At 38.4% G+C, this 22,098-nt stretch overlaps 1 protein-coding gene across 4 annotated transcripts in view; it reads right to left on the minus strand.

Annotated features, from left to right (window-relative positions):
- Window positions 1-15,760, minus strand: part of TFDP2 (transcription factor Dp-2) — a 150,164-nt gene extending 134,404 nt beyond the window's left edge. For all 4 annotated transcript variants that reach the window (XM_006202762.4, XM_031678514.2, XM_072958490.1 and 1 more), the window contains exon 1: window positions 15,420-15,760. The gene's annotated coding sequence lies outside the window, so the exon portion shown is untranslated. The remainder of the gene's footprint in view (window positions 1-15,419) is intronic.
- Window positions 15,761-22,098: the final 6,338 nt, after the last annotated feature.

A 22,098-nucleotide genomic window follows, 5' to 3' on the forward strand; every position in this document is an offset into this window, starting at 1 on the left:
TCACCCAGACACAGCAAAACACTCAAAATAAAGAGATCTTTGAGCAAGCCAAGGCACAGGCAACAAAAGAAAAAGCAGACAAACAGGACTGCATGAAAAATTTAAAATTTAGGGCATCAAAGACACAATCCACAAAGTAAAAGAGCAACCCACAAAACATGAGAACATATTTCCAAATCATATACCTGGTAAGGGATCAATATCCAAAAATATACAGAGACCTCCTAAAATTCAACAGCAGGAAAAAAAACCAAACAACCTGATTCAAAAATGGGCAAAGGACTGGAATAGACCTTCCTCCAAAGAAGATATACAAATGGCCACCAAGCAGGTGAAAAGTTACTCAATATCACTAATCATTAGAAAAAAGAAAAATAAAACCGTAGTGTGGTTCTACCTCACACCCATCAGAATAGCTATTCTCAAACAAAAACAAAAAAAAGCAGAAAACAAGAAGTGCTGGCGAGGATGTACAGAAACTGAGATGGTTGTGCACTGGTAGCAGGAACATAAAATGGTTCAGCCAATGTGGAGTTTAATCAGTATGGAAGTTCCTGGACAAATTCAAAGTAGAATTACTGTGTGATTCAGCAATTCCACTTCTTTGGAGTAGAAGTGAAAAGAACTGAAAGCAGGGTCTCAAAGAGATATTTGTACACCCATGTTCATAGCAGCATTATTCACAACAGCTAAAACTTGGAAGTAACCCAAGTGTCCATGGACAGATGAATGGATAAACAAAATATGGTACATATATACATACAATATTATTTGACCTTAAAAAAAGAAGAAAATGATCACACGTCCTATAACATGGATGAAACCTGAAGAGACTAAGTGAAATAAGCCAATCACACAAAGACAAATACTGTATGATTCTACTTATATGATTTATGTGGCTACAGAAAGTAAAGCAGTGGTTGTCAGGGCTGGGGAAGGGAAGAATGGGGAGTTATTGTTCAGTGGGTTCAGAGGTTCAGTTTTTCAAGATGAAGAGTTCTGGAGACGAAGGTGATTCTGTACAACGATACAAATGTACTTAATAACACTGAACTGTATACTTTAAAATGGTTAAGGCAGTAAACTTTATGTGTATTTTATCACAATTTTTAAAAGTTAGGGGAAAAACACAGGCAGAGAGAAAAACAAATTATCTACAGAGGAATGACAATTAGACTGCAGAAGATTTCTCAACAGCAGTAAAAGCAAAAACATAGTGAAGTAATATCCTCAAGGTGTTAAAGGAAAATAATAGCAAAGTAGAATTCTGAACTATTTTTCAAAAATAAAGATGAAGTAAAAAACATTTTCCGTGGGTCTACCTTCAATAGACTTTCAATAAAGAGGCATCCCAGGGATTTACTTTAGGAAAATGGAAACTAAATGGAAATTGCCAAGGGAATTCAAAAAAGAGAAACAAAACAAACAAACAAACAAAAAGATATGAGTGTATATAAACAACCATCATCTGTATATAGCTATACTGGATAATTTTAGAAGACAAAGAAAGTGAGGGAAAAAACAGGAGGAAATACAGGGCAACAATAACGTAAGAAGGGAAGCATTTGATCAGAATTAAAGGATTCCAACAGCCTGTGCTGTTTAGGAAATACTGTGCTGAATCAAATATGCTCACTAAAAATTTAAAGACAACCATGAAAAGTATAAAAGAATAATCAAAAGCCAACAGGAGAGAAGCACAGAAGCAGCACAGAAAAGGTAGTATTAAGTAGATGGTAGAAAGAAATGCAAATACATAAATAAACTCATTAGTTGGAAAGACTATCACAGTGGGTTTAAAATAAACAACACAAAGCAAAACAAAATCCAACTGCTCTTTGCACTATCTAAAGCCTACCTCCACAGAAAGTAATAGAATAAAAAAAGAAGACAATGTGACTCTATAAATAGACAAATGGTCTTTATAGTAAGAGCATTAGAGAGGATAAAGAGGACTCAACGATTAAAAGTTCTTTTCAGCAGGAAGTCACAAATATTCTACATTGGAATGTATTTTACAGCATAGCTCATAAATGTATAAGGCAAAAAAATGACACATTTATAAGGAGAAACTGATAAATCTACAATTATAAAGAGAGATTTTAACATACATCTCTCGGGGGCAGGGTATAGCACAGCAGTAGAGTGCATGCCTAGCATGCATGAGCTCCTGGGTTCAATTCCCAGGACCTCCATTAAAAATAAATAAATGAATAATTAAACCTAATTACCTCCCCCCACCAGCAACAACAAAACACACACACACACCTCTTAATAATAATGAGCCAGACAAAATAAGAAAGTCAGTAAGGGTATACATAAAATTTCAACACAATTAGTAAGTGTGATCTAAGAGACATGTGTAGCAACATGCCCCCAAAATGGGAGAATGCACACTGTCTCCTGAAGAATTCTCTTTGAAACAATGCCTCATTTGATGAGGTCAGTATAACCCAGACACCAAAGTCAGTTAAGAAAAGGAACAGTATGTTAAATTACAGTCAAATTTAACTTATGTACAGTAAAATCAATACAGAAAACCACAGAAATCAATAAACACTAGGAGGATTATAATGGTAAAGGAAACCTAATAGCAGAAAAGATTAAATACTTAATAATAAATTACAAGTATTGTAATTACAATAAATTACAATACTTAATAATACATGTATAAAACTTGTATGAGGGAATTAAAAACCTCTGTCCACACAAAAGCCTGCACATGAATGTCTGAAGCATTATTGTAATAGCCAAAAAGTTTACACAAACCCACGTGTCCACCAGCTGATGAATGTATAAATAAAATGGGCTGATTCTACACAGGGAATGTGTATTATTTGGCAACATGAAGGAGGTGAACTATGATACATGTACAAACCTAGAAACTATTATGCTAAGTGAAAGGAGCTAGTCACAAAATGCCACATGTTGCACGAGTCCACTTCTATGAACTAGAGTTCAGAGTAGGCAAATTCATACAAACAGTAAATCGGTAGCTGCCAGGGGCTGGAGGGACAAAGGAAGGGGGAGTGATTGCTAATGGGTACAGTTTCTCTTCGGGGTGATGAAAATGTTCAGGAATTAGGTAGTGGTGATGGCTGCACACATCTGTGAATATAGGAAAAAACACTGAATCATATACTTTAAAAGGTGGATTTTATGATAGGTGAATTATACTCAAGTTCTTTAAAAAAAAAACTGAGTTTTTAAACACTCCTAAAAGACACTAAAGAAGACCTAAACAATGGAAAGACATATCCTGTTTTTGGCTAAGACCAGTGAACATTATAAGGATATAAATTCTAAGTTAATTCATAAACTTTTAATTCATAAACTCAACGTAATCCCAATAAAAACACTAACAAGTCACTTTACAGAGTCAGACAAGTTGATTTTACTGTTGATATGGAAAGCAAACATGCAAGAATAACTAGGAAAGCACTGAAAAAGGACAACTACAAAGGGAAAATAGCCTTATCAGACATTAAAATATACTATAATTATAACACTGTAGTACACATGCACAAACAGGCCAAAAGGTTAGTGGATAGAATAAAAGTCTAGAGTTAGACCCAAATACATACGAAAATCTAGTATATGACAAAGGTGGCATCTCTAATCATTGGGTAAGGATGCACTTTTTTTGATTTCTTAAAAACTGTGGTAAAATATAACATAAAATTTAGTACGTTAACCATTTCACAGCATGGAGCTCAGTAGCACCAAGGACATTCACACTGCCCTGTAACCAACCCACAGAGCTATTTTTGTCTTGAAGAACTGCAACCACATAATCATTAAACAATAAGTCCACATTCACCCCTCCCCCTAGCCCCTGACAACCACACTCTGCTTTCTGTCTCTGTGATTTTGATTACTCTAAGTACCTCACAGAAATGGAATCACACAGTATTTGTCCTTTGGTGACTGGCTTGTTTCACTTAGCAAAATATTCTCAGGGTCCATCTTTGTTACAGCATGTGTCAGGATTCTTCCTTTTTAAGGCTAAAAAATATTCCACTGCATGTATATACCTTATTGTGCTAATCCATTCATCTGTCGACGAACACGTGGGTTGCTTCTATCTCCTGTAAACATGGATACTTACCTAAGTATACAAATATCTCTTTGAGACTCTGCTTTCAATTCTTTTGAGTATATACCCAGAAGTGGAACTGTTGAATTACACAGTAATTTTACTTGGAATTTTTTGAGGAGCTTCCATGCTGTTTTCCACATGGGCTGTACAATTTTATACTCCCATTAACAGTGTAAGGGTTCCAGTTACTCCACCAACCAAGGTTCCAATCCTCCCCAGCACTTGTTATTTTCTGGTTTTGATAAGAACCAAACTTACAGGTATGTGACTATATCCCACTATGGTTCTGATTTACATTTCTCTAATGATCAGTGGATGCTGAACATATTTTCATGTGCTTTTTGGCCACTTGTATATCTTCCTTGTAGAAATGTCTATTCAAGTTCTTTGCCCATTTTTGAACTGGGTTGCTTGGTTTTTGGTGGAAGCTCTTCATATATCCAACGTATTAACCCCTTGTGAGATAACATGATTTGCAAAAATTTTCCCCCATTCCATATATTGCCTTTTTATTCTATTACTGGTGTTTTTTGATGCACCCGAGTTTTAAACTCTGATGTAGTCCAATTTACCTATTTTCACTTTTGTTTCCTGTGCTTTTGGCATTTTTTTTATCCTGCAACTTTGCAGAATTTGTTTATTAGTTCTAATAGGCTTCTGTATGTAGAATCTTTAGGATTTTCTACATGTAAGAATCATATTGTCCAATTTAGATAGCTTTTATTTTGTCTTCTTACCTGATTGCCCTGTCTAGGATTTCCAGGCCTGTGTTAAATAGCAGTGGTGAGGGCAGACACCCTTGTCTAGCTCCTGAACTGAGAAGACACGCCTTCTGTCTTTCTCCATCGAGTGTCGCGTTAGTTGTGGGCTTTTCGTATGTGGCCTTTATTACACTGAGGTAGTTTCCTCCTATTCCTAGTTTGTTGAGTGTTTTTATCATAGTGTCAAATTTTGTCAAGTGTTTTTCTGTATCAACTGAAAAAGACTGACTTTTTAATAAATGGTGCTGGGTAGCCATTTTGAAAAAGATAAAATTAGATCGTGTATCTCACACCACACACACACACACACACCAATAACTCCAAAAGGATTAGAAATCAAGATGTAAAAAATGAAAGTGGGCATCCATCAACTTAACCTAGGTAAACGAAGGTAGCCAAGGCAAACATCACCAACAATAAAACATACTGACATGATGAACCCCTTGATGAATTCTGTAAAAGACAAAGACTCATCATTTTTTGTGGTATTTTTATAAAAAAGCATAACTGTACTCCAACCACAAGACAACATTAGATAAAGTCAAATAAAGGACATTCTGAAAAATATGTGATTAATACTCTTCCAAAACATCAAGGTCATGGAACAAAGAAAAGCTGAAGGCTAGTAGAGAATAGAGAAGACCAAAGCGAAACAATTAAACACAATGTGGGGTCCTGGATAGAATCCTGCAACAGAAAAACGTCACTAGCGAAAAAGCTGATGAAATTTACATAAGGTCGATAGTCTGGTTAATAATACCGTACTGATGTTAATCTCTTGCTCTTGATAAGTATAGTATGGTTATGTAAAATGTTAACACTAGGGGAAATGCACTGAGAGATACAATTAAACTTTTTGTACAACTTTTGCGTCTCTCCTGTACGTCTAAAATTAGTTCAAAATAAAAAGTTTAAAAAAAAGAAATACAACAATAATTATACCATTAAGAGCGATGACCATCAAAAGAACTGAAAGTAGATATGGTTAAAGGTAGTTTTACCAATTCCAGATAGCTCCCTTCGGGAAGAGGTGTTCGTGACTGGAAAGGGACAGGAGGGTGCTGGTAACGGTCCATTTCTGGACCTAGGGTGCTGGTTACACAGAAGCGTGGTTGAGTTAGTGAGAATCTGTGCAATTTTAGAAATCTATAATCTTTCAGTAAAAAGCATTTTTTAAAAGACGATTTTACCTCTGGAGAGTGGGATTAAAATATGAGAAAGATTTTCCCTTTAGAAAAATTTTAAATTGATAACTGCCAAATGTTAATACAAGAAGTCAGAAAGGCAAACCTGAGACCCTAGACCCAGGAGAATTCAGAAAGCACAACTGGTCTATTTTATTTCCTCGCCCTTAGCAACTGATCCCCCATATTCTTCTTGAAAAAAAGTGGGATTCGTGTAAGATATCCAAGGGCTAAGACTAAGAGCAGACATAATAGGGAGTATCTTCATGGGGGACTATCAGACACAATAAGATTTACACATAGTAAACACTAGAAAATGTAAACTGTGAGAGTTTCCGACACTGGACATAAAAATTTTACCAAACACATCTGGTTACTTAAGATAGATGTAATATGAATACGAATATATGCATGTATATGCATGACTGGGACACTGTGCTGTACACTAGAGATTGACACATTGTAACTGACTGTACATTAAAAAAAATTTGAAATAGATGTAGAGTAAATGCAAAAAATTCATCAGAGTTGCTTCCAGCCACAGCATGAAAAAAATGCTTCCTATTCTGCATATTGTTATGGAAAGCCTAAAAAATAACTAGTTAGTAGGCTGAGAATTACTCTAAGCTTGGGGTAGTTAAGATGATAAGAATAGTCAGAAAAAGCTTTACATAAATAAGTCGAATGTAATAGTTGCCTGTTTCCACTCAAGGGAAATCTGAGTCAAAGTGTTTCTTTCCAGGGTGAAATACGGGAGTGAATTTTACACAAACAGGAAGGAGTACTAAGTAAGTCAGAGATTTTTGATTATAAGATAGATCCTAACTAGATGGATAGCCAGTCTGAGCTCTTTTCTGTAGCTGGTCAGAATGCTTCCATACATACCTAGAGTTAAAGGTGAAGAGAAAAGAATCCTTTTGAACAGTATTTTCTACTTCAGTGAAAAGATATGTACTATCATTCTTATTTTCAAATACACATTTCCTTGTTGCATATTCAATTTCCCAGACAAGTCCACACCACCGTTGATAACAGCCACCGCATCTTTGACCACGAGATACATGGCGCTACCACTCTGTGACTAACAGTAAACACTGTCCCTATTATTTGCTATTATATATTTATTTTTATTACTTTTTGGAACACTTTTAGCTTTCTCTTCTTTCATGACAATGATGATTTTACAACACTTCATAATACCCATGTTTCTTTCAGCCTGCATATATTTAATTTTTGAACAAGTCAAAAGGACATGTCACATAATATAACATCAGCATTAAAATAAAATTATGAATTTATGTTACGAAGGAGTTACATTAATAACTTATATAAGCAGTTACTTTTTCTATTCACAGTAAACCAGTCAGTATAATAGATTCACACAGCTCATAATCATGATTTAACTGATTAACTGAAATAGAGCTCAATTTAAGATATCACACACAACATTATACAGAAATGGTCTATTTTGGAATTATAGTAAACAGTGACACTAGAGAAAGGAAAATCAATCAAAAACGATGGCTGATTTTCAAATCACACACTTACATTTGGATAAACTCACAACACTCTAGGGAAAACAGAAACTATATACTGGGAAGAGCCAACTAAGAAGAAGCTATAAAGATGCCTGGGTTCTTGCAGGGTCTGAAGGCCTAAGTATCTGAGCAAGGCAGTACAGTGGGCTGGCTAGCTCCACGGTCACAGACATTCATGTTTGAGCCCCACTCTGCCATCATTGTCTTTCTCCTTCCAGTAAAGCAATGTATGTCCTCTGTAAAATGAAAAACAATTGAACATATCTCAAGCACTTCAGGGAGGATTAGACCAGATCCTTATCACACTGCACGTGTTGGGTAAAGTAATCCATTAAAATTCATAGTAAGTACAGAGTGTTCAGATTATGGATCTTTATTTTCTAACTTAATCCTAGAAAACATGTTAAAGTCTTTTCATTTTGTAGGTTACGAAAGAATAGCCTTGGAAATAGGATTTCAGTTTTTCCAGCGAGCTGCTTATCTTAAGAGAATCCCTTATTTTCTTTACTTACTGTAATCTCTCTCATCTCCCTTAAAATTTCTTTCTGTTATGGGGAAGAAGGTTTTGTATGTGGTGACCCCTTTTTAAAAAGTCTTTTCCTCAGCATTAGTTTAACACGCTTTTGCTTAGTGTTTCAGTTTCTCGAAATTTAATCTTATTTTATATCACTTATGTCGAGAGAGGAAATTCAATTGTCTTGAACTTTTTTCCCTAGAGCAAAACTTCAATTAGCCTATGAAATTAACAACTCAGAGCAGCTCTTTCTCAGAGTTATAGAATCTGATAGTCCATATTGTCCCAAGAATACTGTTGGACCTGATATAGTAAAAATACAAGAAAATAATTTGACCTGGGAAGAGGGAGTACTTTTTTTAGTTCTTTCAGAGAGAGCCCATTTGTAAAAAAAAAATATTTAGCCACTTTTACCTTGTAATGAGCTAGCTTACTAATTAAGTTAGCTAATCTCTGCTCAAATTTTAAGGTCAATGGAAGAAGTTATTACTACTGAGAGACCTAAAATCACTGATATGAATTGGAAAAGAATCTAACATCAGCTAACACCTAAATACTGCTACGTCCTAACAGAAATGTATGCTAAAGCATTTTCTAGGTTTAAAATAACTCATTGATAGTACTACAGAACTAATTTCAGTTTTGAATTTTTCTTTGACAATGTTTTTGCATTACTTGTTTCCACAGTAATCCTGCTCATTCACAGCTGCTATGCTGAGTTCCAGCTCTGAAAAGTTGAAACTTGAAAGAAGCAAAACACATGTACAGAAACCATGCGCTCTGTATATTTGAAAATTAGACAGCTGCATTTATTCCATTTATCCCTGAGCTTTATTAAATATTTCATTTTTTAAAAAAGACAAAAACCTCCGAACAATGATTAGCGTTTGGCACCTGAATTAAAATCAGATGATTCTGTTTGCCTTTTGCTTTTTCATTTTTGCAATTTCAAAATAAGCTTAATAAGTTACCTTAATTGTCTGACATGTTATCTAAAGTTTTTATTATGACAGTACAAAGATTTCAAGAGAACAAGGCTCATGATTCTTTTTCCATATAGTAATCAAGGAATTCATATTGTAATTGGTTTTTTTAGATAAGAATTTAAGCTGCCCTCATCCACTTCTTTTCCAACCAAAATAGTTCTCTTATGAAAATCTATTTGAAAAACTACCTATTTAAAAGCTCTCTTGGAAAAAAAACCCTTCTGAAATCATTTTTTGACCACTATTGTTAATGTTCCACAAATTATTTTCTTTAAAGATCTATGTTTAGTAACTATTTTTTACAGCAACTGTGATACAGAATGTCTTGAACAGTATGAAGTTAACGGTAAAATTGTACGCAAAATGTTAACATCAGTAAGTATTCTATTGCTTTTCACATATGATGGCATTTTTCACACAGACTTTCAGCAGATGTTTCTTAGAATGACTGCACAGGTAATATATTGTTACCTTTGAACACTGATCTGTTCAGCTTAAAAATACATAATCACCATGCTCACAAAATGTTCCTACTTGTAAAGACTTTATAGCTAAAAATGTAACAATAAGTGCAGAATCACTTATCTAACAGTTTTTCCAAACTTTCGTTAGCCTGTTATTTGTTAGTTGTATACGTTCTTTTTTCTCTTCCGGTTATACTGACACACAATTGTCAAACAGCACTGTATAACTTTCAGGTAGACAGGATGATGATTTATCTGCGTACATTACGAAGGGATTATCACAATAAGCCTAGTGACTATCCATCATCTCATAGAATACAAAATGAAAGAGAGAAAAATGTTTTCTTGTGATGAGAGCGCTTAGGACTTACTCTCTTAACAACTTTCACATATAACATAGAGCAGTATTAATTGCATTCATCATGTTGTACATTACATCCCTAGTTCTAATAGCGGCTGGTTATCATCCTGTCCTCTCCTCCCCTCCCCTTTCTTTTTCTCCCTCTCCCTCCACGTCTTCCAATAGCATGTAATAAATCTTTCTCTTTTACAGGTAGTTTTATATCACACTATCACAATTTCAAGGATGCAGTAAAAAAAAAACTTAGTAGGTTGATTTTTTTAATTGTTAACTCTCAAGTGGTCTCAGAGGGGAGTTAATGCTTCCAGTTTTTATTAAATATTTTATTTTGGTAATTTTGAATCTGTTCTTCCACACTTAGAGGTTTGTTATTTTACAAAATACGCTTATTTTGTTGATTTAACTTACAGAGAACTGAGTTGGTCACTTTAACAAACTCACTCTTTTTTTTAATGGAGGTACTGGGGACTGAACTCAGGACCTCTGCATGCTAAGCTTGCATCCTACCACTGAGCTACACCTCCTCCTAACAAGCTCAATCTTTAATAACAAATACTTGGCTGTTTTCAAAGTAAAATGGAATCTGTTACATAAACTTATTATGCTTTTGGGTATTTGGAAAAAAAAAAGATTTCTGGATTCTCCAAATACCTTCCCCTATTCTATCTTTCCCTGCACTTAGAATTCCTCAAGGGTGGAGGCAATGTCATGCTCCTCTGTCAACTCAGGGCCTTACACGGTGCCTGTGACATAGCAGGCACTGCACATCTGTCAGCTGAGTGACGCACAAGCCCAGCTCAAAGTCCAGCTGGGGGGGAGCACCACCTCTCCATGCTTGCTATCTGGCTGATGGTTCGTATTATCTTTAAGAATAAGGGAGGTTAAAAAAAGGTGGGGGGAGGACCTTGAGTTTAAAAGGACAGCAAACAGAAAACAGAATAAGGAAGTTGGAAAGTACTCAAAAATAAAAAATCTCATTAGATCATTATAGATGTTTCCAGTGGGGAAGAAAAGACTTTAAAGAGATACACGCATTTTGAAAACAAAGATGACTCTGGCTGCAATGATTAAGGGACTGCAGACAGAAAAAGATGGAAAGAAGGAAGATCAATAGGAAGCTATTGCTGTAGAGATGGAGGCCCAGACTATAGTAACAACCGTAGAAAAGGAGAGAAATGGGTGTCGATTAACCTGTTTCCAGCATCTCTATCAAGAAAAACTCTCTTCAGACTGGATGGGGTTAAACAAGCATTGGCATCTTGCGCAAAACGGTCATGTAATGAATTTAATCAATGAATTAATGGAAACCAAAGCTCAATATGGATGAGAGTATTTTTAAAGAGAGTTCCTAACTGCTCCAAGCAAACCTTTGGTGAGGTTTATCACTCCGGATGGAATGTCCACACCGCTGCTGGGGACAGGGGGTCTTGCCAACTACTGACCACTTAGGTTAAATGTAGCTCTAGGCAAGATGTTAGAATCAATTACTGAGAGAACTTTATGAACACAAAAAAAGCAATAACCAACACACGCCACTGGAAACCAGTCTAGTTTCATTAAGGACAAGTAATGACAAATTAATGCTCTTTTCCTGACAGTTACTGAACAGACAGGAGTTTTTAAATGAAGTATATAAAATTATCTGGCCTTTAGGAAGGCAAGTGTTAAAATGTCTCACATATTCCTTGTGAAAACCTGGAACTATCTGAGGTAGATAATGATAAATTAGCTGGATTTCTAATTGGCTGAACAACTTGAACCAAAGAATAAACAAGTTTTTAAAAATCAATCCTAAGAGAGGTCACCAGCAGGGCAAGACCTCTGCTCTTAGGCCTGCCTAGGCAACACTTTCATAAGACTTAAATGAAGGCTATGTCAGCATTATCAAACATATAGTTTATCAAGTCTTTTGTACTGAATGACCAAATCAAGATTTTTTTTTTTTAGAGTTAACATACTGGAACCAACCTGACAAGATACAATTTAATTTAGATAAATGTAAAGTCCTACCAAAAAATGTTCTATCAAAGACCTGGGAGAGCACCGACAAAACAACTCAAAGATTCTAATTGATCACAATGTCAAGAATGGGTAATGTACATAGCACTTAAATGCCAGGGACCACTCTAAATGCTCTACATTATATGCATTCATTTATTCCTTAAAACAACTCTATGAAATAGGTACTATTGTAAATTCCATTTTACAGATGAGAAAATTGAGGCCCCAAAATGTTTACAAAATTTACTCAAGGTCACCCAGCTGATAAACTGTACAGCCAGGATCTAAACCCAGGCAGGCTAGAATCAGAGTTCATCTTCTTAGACAGGACATTATCATGAATTAACAGTGCAATATCATTGCCAGAAAAGCAAGTCTACTCTTAAAGTACATGCTTTAAAATCAGAAAGATAACTTACGGTCTTCTCTACTGGTTAATGTCTTATTATGGCTACTACACTTCCAGCTTATTTTTATTTTTATTTTTCAAATGGAGGTACTGGGAATTGAACCAAGCACCTCAGGCACGCTCAGCATGTGCTCTACCAACTATACCCCCACCCCCATGGCTACTACACTTTTAAGAAGAATTTGGGCGAACAGACACACCCACAAATAAGCCATCAGTATTGTGAGAAGATGCAGATCAAACAACAACAGTCATTAGAAGGTAAAAACTGAGAATATCTTGTCTAGTGAAGAAAAGAATCAGTAGGATATATGAAGTAGCTTTAAATATCTGAAAACATATAGAGGAGACAGAACTAGCACCAGTGAAGATATAACTTCTAGTTCAGTGAAAGAAATAATTTTATAAAAATTAGAGTTGTCCAAGTATCTTTGCCTAAGAAACTATGAATCTTCTCTCCAGAAAAATATACAAATGCATATAATTTTGTATAAAATTTCCAAGGGTTCACAAATCTACTTTTTAAATCTATTCATGTCCCATACCTAGAGTCATATGTCCCAGGTTAAAATGGAGAAGATTCAAGTATGAAGAGATGAATGTATTTAATAATATTTAAAATTCATTACAACTTAAAATTTTATGACATATGAAAACTCTGAACTCTATGCTTTCTGGTTTCTTCTAAGATACATTAAGATACATACCTCTTACAATAAGAGTTTAAAATATGGTAAGTTCAGAAAAACAGTGAAATCAAGTTTGCTAAGTGACAACATAAACTGACTATAAGTAAGTTCATATCTAGGATGGCTTATTTTAATCTTTAAAAGAAACATACCCAGTTTAAAGGTGAAAAAAAAAAGGCACTAATATATTACTCAATATCTAACATTTAATGGCCAAATTAGATATTTCCCCCTCTTTAAGACTTCATCTTAAACTCCCCCTTTTCAAATTTTATCTGTAGTTAACGGTTAAGGTTGACAAAAAAAGAAACAGTGGACTAGAAGTCAGAATATTAGGTTCTAATTCACTAACTTTTCCATGAATTTAATTTTGGCTTAGTCTGTTTCTTCTCCATGTTCTAAGAACTTTCATATACCTAAAAGAGCTTCAAAAATGTTGAAGTGCTATGTAAATATGAATAACTCATGCATGATTTATAAAGCATAAAACAGCAACAGCAAGAAAACAAAGCAGTCCTTCTACCACGTTAAAAAAAAAAAAAGTAAAGGTATATTCACATTTCAATTCCTAATTACAAAAAGCAATCTTTGAATCCTTCAGGGTGTGTTTTAGCGTATAATTTTCATCCACAAATGCTTTCCACATTAAGGAGAAACATATCTGTACATCCAATTTCAAGCTGTATTAAGAGGACATAGCTCAGACAGTTAAGAATTTTGGCTGCAAGGGAGAAACTTGAAGGTGCCAAATGGACCACACATTTACAAGAGTTGGGGGGAAAGTTACATGATCACAAAATGGTAATATGAAGTTATCACACACTTGAAAATTCTGTTTTCCCTCTTCATTAAACAACTAGAAATAAAGACAACTGAAAAAGGAGAGTTTAATAAGTCTTGGGCCTTTATTCAATGTAAGTGCCACACTGCTGAAGCTGCAAGTGCACTGCCAGAGCAGTGCTACAGACACCAGGTCTGCCCTGAGCCTAGACTCTAGTTCCAGGCACAAGATGTTCTAATAAATAACAAATGCATCGAGAGCCAGCAAACAAGTGTGACAGAATCCGGGGTCTAGGCATTTGATTTTTCTCCGGGTGCTACTTGAGAATGGACACTGTCATTAAAGATTTATTACAGTAACAGGAGAGTGATAAACCCTCAGCTAAATTATAGGCTAACCCATGAAATGGAAAAGCAACATGCAATATCAGAGCAACTTAATTATTCTCTTTAATTTTGTACAGAAGGTAGGGTCATGATTACACCACACAGAGGACAGATCTATATAGAGATCAACTATATCTCTATTAGGTGAAGATGATTTCAAGCCAATAAGAGGAAAGAAAAGTGGCCCAGAAAAAATTAGGCTATAAAAGGCAAATGAAAAAACACAGCATTAAGGTTTGGGGGAGAAAGAGGAAGGAAGGGAATGAGCTACTGATTTACTAAAAAGAGAGTAAAGAAGTCGGACAGGGAGTCTGAGCCCTTTGAGATAGAATGAGGAAGAGAAAAGTATTCAAAGGCTCAAGGGAGCTTCAGCAGTGAATACGGAAAGGGATGAGCGTTAACCATTTCAACAGAAAAAGAGAAAAGACAATACGGGGAACTTTTCTAAACCATCTTTCACGGTGGTCAGTAACAAAAATGCCTAACTCATGCAGGGCAGGTAACATTATGTGGAGTAAGCTCTGTTTCAAATGATTCCGCCGATTAGTCCTTTTCCGTCTAGCAACACCCCCAATAGGTGGATATTACTATTTTACAGATGAAGAAACTGAGACCGCACAAGGCAAGGTAACACAAGCTGGCACCAGAGGCCGAGCGCTCATCGGTTAGTTGAACTGTGTCTCTGCAAGATCCTACAAAAACCTTTTACACTTTTCTGTAGAGAGGGACCTTGGTTCTCTGGACTTCTCAGAGGCAGCTGGGCCCAAAAAGTGATCCTCTGTCTCAGAGAAAAGTTCCCTTATGGGGGCTATGAGGCTCTTCCAAACGCACAAGCCTTTGGAATTCTGAAACACAGCTGAAATACAACTAAAATACAGATGGAGACGTGTGGGTCATGAAAGGAGGAAAAGTCAGAACACCAGACTTAGAAGCCATCCTCTTCCCCTGAAGATACCGAGAAGAGAAAGCAGCCCTTCCTCTCTTCCACGAGGCGTGACTCAGGGACAGTGCCTCCCCACAATTTGCTGTGGGGGGTGGGGCGGGGGTCTCCGATTTCCGACTCTCCCACCTCCTTCCAGATACTCAAGGGTTACTCGCTAGGCCTGGAAGAACGCAAGGGAATAAACAGATGGGACTCGGGTGACACGGGGCCCGGAGGCGCAGGGAGGGAAACCTGCCCCGGAACACGCCGGGCCGGGTCTAGAGGCCCTCTGCACGGGGCCCGCGCCCGCGCCCTGGACCTTACCGCCGCTCGGCTGCAGAGGACGAGGTGGCCACGCAGGGCTGTTCCTCGAGCCCGAGGCGCGTCTTCGGGCGCCGCCGCTCCAGTGGCGCCCGCGCCTGGCGGCGGCCGAGTGCCGGCGGACTCACGCTCGGGGCAGGGTGGGCAATCCGCGGCCTGCCCAGTCGCCGCCCTGGAGTTCGAGGCCCCGGGACACCGACCGCGCGCGCGCCCTCGAGCTTGCCCAAAGAGGAAGGGTCAGGGCGCGTCCCGCGTACACAGCAGCGCCAGCGGCTGCAGCCGAGATCCCTGGCGGCTTCGACCGCCCTCGCCCGGCCCTGCCTCTGCCCCGCATCCCCCGCGCGAGCTTTGGCGGCGGAGCAGCACGGTCAGCGCCGATTGGCCCTCTGGATGAGTGACGTAAGGCGCCTCTCCCCACGGATTGGCCAGACCGTCGGTGCGTGCAAGGAGTAAACAAACCCCGCCCCCAGGCTTCCCAAAGAGAGGAGGGGGCCGCGAGGTAAAGGAGTGGGGGCTTAGGCACTCTGCCCCAGCCCTGGGTTGTCCACCCGAAGTTCCCAGTAGGTACCCCGCAGCGACCCCGTCACTTGGCTCCCCAGCCGCCTGTGGGGCAAGCTGCAGGCCTGAGGCCTAAAATTTATAGACACACCCTTTTCCCCTCCCTTTCCCCGGCTTGGGTGGGAATCTTGACTTTTCCATCCACCCCCATCTCCCAGACCCGAAGCAGGAAAACTCCCATCTCTCTTAGAAAAAAGGAGAACTAGGGCGGGTACATCTCTGTCCCCAGGCATTTGATGGGTCACCTCCAGGGGAAGCAAGCGTGGAGGGGGATGGGGACCGGTGACTGTGAGGCCACGTGGGGGACCAAGTGTGCAGTATCCTGTAAATTATTCAGTGGGTTAGAGATCTCTGGGCATGCGGGTTCTTCAGTACAAAGGCAAGTGAGACCCAAACCAGGCCAGGTCACCAGGTCACGTGGAAGCTGAAAAGAAAATCGCTGCTCACACCCCCAAATACCTGCCCAGTTAGTTCAATATTAATGGATTTTGTCTATTACTTCTGTGCCTATCTTTTGTGAGCTTACGTTTTAGTGGGGTGGGAAAGACAATATGCAACAAAAACAAGCAAAATACAAACTGTGTTACATGCTGGTACCTACCATGGGGAAAAATCCGTCCGCGACGGTTTTTGAGCGATGGCTTGTCTTTAAATAGAGTGCTCAGGGAAGGCGGCAGGAAAGGTGCTGTTCAAATAAATACCTGAAGGAAGTGGAGGAGGTGAGAGGAGATGGGTGGACCTTTCTCTGGGGTAGAGTGAAGAGGTAATTTCTGCATAAGTGTACATAGATAAAGTCCTAGTCAGGAATGCCCAATGCAGTCTCCTTGGACTGATTCTAAAATGCGAAAGCCCCTATGGAGTCATCACCTTGCAGTTTCCAGTAACCAATCAATAGGATCTTATTTAATTTCCACAGAAATTTTGTGTAAGTTTCAATTCAACAAATAATTTTCAAACACTCTAGGCACAATGATACAAATATGAGCAAAACAGACAAAACCTCCATCCCCCAAGGAGCTCAGCCTAGCAGGAGAGATGGGTGGTACCATCCATCAGTACAATGTGTAAACAATCATAGTAGAAGCAGACACGAAGCAGCACTTGGGCTATGGGGGAAGGGTGGTTGGTGGATGTTATTAAAGAGCTGTACCTCAGTATCTCTTTATCTATAAAGACAACTCTGCTGAATTTTGGAGTCAGGCTATGGCTATCGGGAATTGTGTAACCTCTTTGTCAGGTGAGAGTCTGAAGATAATATTAAGCCGTGAGAAATTGTGAATATTTGGTAGTTTTCATATGGCTCCATTTACTCACTTGTAGAGTTAAGATGAGGATTTTGCTATGTGATGCAAAAAGTAACTGTTCAATAAATGATGGCAATTATGATGATTTGATAACATTGGTTTTAAAAAAAGTTTTAAAAGTCAGTATTTCACAGCACCTTCCAACACTGTGAAGTAAAATGGGCAGTGAAACTTTTCCATATACTGGTTTGATCTAGCTGTGAATTTCCATGACCTAATCAGGGAATGCTGTAAAAGACACTAAATGCTGGTTTCACAGCAGGCCAAGAAATTCAGAATAAGAAACAGCTTGGTTTTGAAGCCAAAAACTGAAAATTCTCCAGAACGGAATAAATTGTCAAGTTGCTTCAGGGAGGAAAATTCATGTAAATCAATTTTTCATTCCCACTCACAGTTCCAATTTAGCAAATTTGCCTAACAGTCAGCTTTCTCCCTTCCTTCTCATTTCCCCCATTAAGGGATCTTATTTCCTTTGAAAAGGAAAAGAACGCTTCCACTATATCCAGTGCAAGAGAGTAGATGTCTGAAACATGACAGAACACTTATTGATTCAGCACTTATTAAGCACTTACTGTATGTGAACAACAGGGCGAGGCACTGGAAATACAGACATGAATGTCCAAAGGGCTTCATTCATGGGTAGTCCTTGGGCTTAGAACAATCCCCCAGTTCATCCACACCTCATCTACGTTTGCCTTCTCATCTAAGCTGAAAAAAAACTTGATCCAGAAAATCTTCGTCTGACTCCCCGTCTCCAGCTATTTTCTCATAAAATTCTGTTTGTCTTTCTAACATTCATCAAACTTGTAATTTTCTTTTAGCGTCTGTAGCCTGTTAGACTGTAAGCTCCTTGAGATTCAGAGCTATGTCATCCTATTCACTTTAATATCCTCGGTGCTTACGCTCAGTAAGTTTTTGTTGAATGAATGAGAATGGCACAGTGCAGCACCGTTGGAAAGAGGAGAGAGGCATAAATAAATACCCTACTTGTAAACATGTGGGCCAACAAAGGGACAGCCATGAAAGAGACAGATCTGTACAGTTAAACCTGAGGAATTTCCCTGTGCTGCCGTCTCCTGGTGCTGGGTGCTGCTTTCTGTAGGTGGAGCTACTGGACTCCTGGACCAGTGCCTCTCAAACTTGAATGTGCACAGGAATCACTTGGAGATCTTATTAAAACTCAGACTCTGAATCAGCAGGTCTGAGGTGCGGTGTGGAGCCTCAGTTTCCAACAGACTCCCAGCTGGTGTGGTGCTGCTTCCCCAGACCCCACACTTTGAGTCACAAGGTCCTCAGAGACACCTTCTTAGCAACCCAGGGATCAGCAGTTGTCTCAACTTTTGGGAGTTGGAAATACGACTTTTTTTTTTCTTTAAAGCATCCTGTTTTCACACCTAATCCATCCAGGGAGATAAAAGAAATAACAGTTATGAGATAAAATGTGTTAAATCAAGGCCTGTCTTCCAGAGACAGTTTTATTATGTGCAATTTAATCATATGAATAGGGCAGAGTGGAATCAAAGCCTTGGAATTTCCTCAGTGAGGGACACAACTTTCTCCAGAGTTCATTTCTGGAACGACTTGGTTCAGGCAGCAGAAAGATTTCACAGTCACCATTAATAAAAGTAACCTCTAAATTGGGAGCTCGAGATTTGCAGATACTAACATATATAAAATAGATAAACAACAAGTTTATACTGTATAGCACAGGGAACCATATTCAGTATCTTATTGTAACTTATGGTGAAAAAGAATATGAAAATGAATATATGTATGTTCCTATATGACTGATGCATTGTGCTGTACACAAGAAATTGACACAATATTGTAAACTGATTATACTTCAATAAAAAATATTTTTCAAAAAATGAATAAAACTAAAAGTAAACTTTTTATCAAACCCAAATTTCTTTGTATGACATATATTTTGTTCATTCTAAAAATATAGTCTATGAGAGGTATAAAAATAAATGATAAACTCTCACATACCAGGCTAAGAAACTGGAAATTAACACTGCTGGAGCCCCTACGTGTGCCTCCCTAACTTGGCCCTCTGCCTTTCCCTCCCCAAAACAACCCTATTCTAAATTATAATTTCCGTGGTTTCCTTTATAACTTTTGACACATATGTATGAAACTCCACTCTATTTCTTGGTTTTGCATCTTTTTGAACTACATACCTTTGGGGTCAAACTTTATTATTTATATGCATTTTTTTTTGCTCAAAATTTTAAGACCTCTGTCTTAACAGCCGCAGTTCACTGATTTGCACTGATGTGAAAAATAACAAAATTTACATAGTCCTTTACATATTGGTAGGCATTCGGGTTTTCTATCTTTTTTTCTACTCTGCCATACACATGAAAGTTTCCATAGAGTCAGCTATGTGCCACAGGTGAAGAGTCAAAATGTTTAACAACTGGTAACACACAGATCTTGGCTTCTTCTCCTTCCTCGCTCCCACTCTGAGAAAATTCTTACGTGCAGGTGGCTTATTCTGGAAAACGATTCCAAGGAAGGGGAGTAGGGGCTAGGAAGCCTGAGACACAAAGGAGGAAAGGCGAAGCCAAGGATATGTTACTGAGATGATGACTGCTGGAGGCCCCCGAGGCTGGATGGTGCAGGGTAGTCTCCAAGGAGCTATGAAGAACACACCTCAGAATTGTCCACATAAGGAACAAAAGAGGAGCGTTATTCATACACTGGATCCCTTTCCCATTGCTTAAACATTACTCATTCAGTGCCAGCTCTCTAGCATCCAGGTTTGACCATGCTGGAAGATAACAGAATGGGTTCAAATGAGTATTCACAGCAGGAAGGCTGAGAAATTCCGGCTCAGAAAACAAGAGATTTGGTAAAGTAAGGTGCTGTCAGGTTTCACCTGGGCAGCTGACTGCTGCAACAACTGGAATAAAAAGGTGGGCTAAGAGGATGTGAAGTGGGGCCAGAGGGGACCAAATGGTCAATAATTAAATAATCAATGGAGGACAGGCAACAGCTCCTGACAGAGAAGGCCATGACATCACTTCTGCAGTATTCCAAGAAAAATTCAGAACCTTAACCTAATCACAAGAAAATATCAGACCAGTCCAAACCGAAGAACATTCTATAAAATAACTGCCAGGGTTCTTAAAAAATGTGAAGGTCATGAGAGAAGACTAGGGAACTGTCATAGATTGGAAGAGACTAAGAAGACATGAAAATTAAATGCAATGTCGGATCCTGGATGGAATCCTGGACCAAAAAAGGACAACAGTTGGAAAACTATCAAAATTCAAATAAGGTCTGTGGATTCGCTTATACTACTGTTTCAATGTGAATTTCTCAGTTTAAGTAATTACGTAAGATGTTAATTAGGAGAAGATGGGGAAATGGGGAACTCGGTGTACTACTTTTACAACTTTTCTGTAAGTCTAAAATTATTTCAAAATAAAAAGTTAAAAAACTAAATGCTGGAAATCAACTACTCTTTAATTTAAAAAAACTCTATAAATACTGGGGATCTTATTCAAATACAGATCCTGATTCAGTAAATCCGGAATGAAGGCTAAAGTTCTGCTTTTCTGAAAAGCACTCTGGTGACAGTGAGGCTACTGATCTCCACAACATATTTAAGTAGCAAGCCTTTTTCCCTCCTGCTGTATTAAGGTGAAACTGACATACAATAAGCCATGCATAAAGTAAGTAATTTGGTGAGTTTTGACATATGTATTCACCCATGAAACCACTGTCACAATCAAGATAATGAATTTATTGTTGGCAGGCAATTCCGTGTGGCTCTCTCATTCCTGCTTGTCTTGTAAGCAGATCACTGAGGCCTCTGTTGCAAAACAGAGAGTGTCTCCCTCCAGAGTAGAGGGCAGCTTTGTTTCCTGTCCAATATAATAAAAATAATTTCCTCTGGCTCAAGAATCAGGCACACTTACTTGCAGCCCATTACAAAAGGCTCAAGTTTCCTAAGCTTGAGACTGCAAACCCACCGTGTGCACAGCATCAACCTGGACACTCAGCATAGGAGTAAAGAGGCAAAGGGAACCAGTGCAAATATGAAGATCATGATGTTTGCTACGTCATGAGTAATAAAGACTTTAACCTCTGACCCAGGAGTTTCATATCTCCTGCCAGTAGCCATGGAACAGTGGGAGGCTAACTTGCTAGTTTCCAAGTAGAGTAAAATTACAAATTCTTCTCAGCTCTTGACAGTTTGGTTAACGAAGCTGGGATGCCGACAGAGACAGGACTTTCTGGGAGAGACAGGAAAATCCTGCAGGCTGGGTTAGAGGATGTGAGAGCTCCCTGGGATCTGGTGGTGAATGCTCTTGCCCACGTGGTGGGTCGGGGGTAAGGGGAATTTAGCAAGTCTAAGGCATCTGCCTTAAAATCGTCACCACTTAATAGGTTGTTTCTTTTTCTAAACAGCAAAAAATCCACTAACACTCCCTGTCATCCCCATTTATTTTTCCTACAACTTCCTTTGCATGAGCCAGATTCTGTAAAAATGATTTTATAATATTTAATGTAATTTATAGTCAGATAAATTTCAGAAAAGTCAGCTCCACGTATTTCCATAATGTCCCTTCCTTGTCCTTCTCATTGGGCTATTACTTTGAACAAAAATCAAATCAAAGCCAAACCCCTTCCTTTCTCCTGATAACTGAATGTTTATCATCCTTCAAAATCCCTACTATGAAATGAAACCGTGGTTTCATTCTCTACTTTGGTCAGGGAATGGGATCCAGATTGTTCAACTGAAGCCTCTACCACCATCGGGAGGTCGCTATATAGGTGTGTGAATGCAAAGCAACGAACAGAGAAACACA

The sequence above is a fragment of the Vicugna pacos genome, chromosome 1, assembly GCF_048564905.1.
Source record: "Vicugna pacos chromosome 1, VicPac4, whole genome shotgun sequence".
NCBI lineage: Eukaryota > Metazoa > Chordata > Mammalia > Artiodactyla > Camelidae > Vicugna > Vicugna pacos.